This window comes from Symphalangus syndactylus, chromosome 17 (genome assembly GCF_028878055.3).
Source record: "Symphalangus syndactylus isolate Jambi chromosome 17, NHGRI_mSymSyn1-v2.1_pri, whole genome shotgun sequence".
NCBI lineage: Eukaryota > Metazoa > Chordata > Mammalia > Primates > Hylobatidae > Symphalangus > Symphalangus syndactylus.
Genome location: NC_072439.2, coordinates 15,139,863 through 15,140,614, shown reverse-complemented (window position 1 = coordinate 15,140,614; position 752 = coordinate 15,139,863). Strand labels below are relative to the sequence as shown.

The window sequence follows — 752 nt, the reverse complement described above, 5'->3', positions numbered from 1 at the left end:
TGCAGCCTCGACTTCCTGGGCCAAGAATCAATTTTTTTTAAGTGAAAAAATTTGGAAAAAGAAACTTTAAAAAAAGAAGAAAACAAAGTTAATTGCATTTGTATATATTAGAAATGAACAATCTGAAAGTGAAATTAGGAAAATCATTATCTTTATGATAGCATCAAAAAGAACAAAATACTTAGGAGTAAATTTAACAGAAAAGTGAAAAATTTATACTCTGAGCACTATAAAATATTGTTGAAAGAAATTTAAGACCTAAATAAAAACCTCTCATATTCTTGGATTAGAAAATGTAATATTGTTAATACTCCTTAACCGGTCTGTAGATTCAAAACAATCCCTATTAGTGCTCGCTTCGGCAGCACATATACTAAAATTGGAACAATACAGAGAAGATTAGCATGGCCCCTGCGCAAGGATGACACGCAAATTCGTGAAGCATTCCATATTTAAAAAAAAACAAAACAAAACAAAAACAAAACAATCCCTATTAAAATCTCAGCTTTTTTTTAGAAATTGATCATTCTAAAATTTATATGGAAATTCAAGGCACTTAGAGTATCCAAAATAATCTTGAAATGAAATAATAAGTTGAAGGACTTACACTTTCTGATTAGAAACCTTATATCAGCCGGGCGTGGTGGCTCACGCCTGTAATCCCAGCACTTTGGGAGGCCGAGGTGGGTGGATCACGAGGTCAGGAGATCGAGACCATCCTGGCTAACATGGTGAAACCCCGTCTTTACTAA

At 33.5% G+C, this 752-nt stretch overlaps 1 non-coding gene across 1 annotated transcript; it reads left to right on the top strand.

Annotated features, from left to right (window-relative positions):
* The first annotated feature begins 349 nt into the window (after positions 1–349).
* On the top strand, positions 350–456 carry LOC129467185 (U6 spliceosomal RNA). Its single transcript, XR_008652308.1, has one exon. It is a non-coding gene; the product is annotated as a U6 spliceosomal RNA (small nuclear RNA).
* The last annotated feature ends 296 nt before the right edge of the window (positions 457–752 follow it).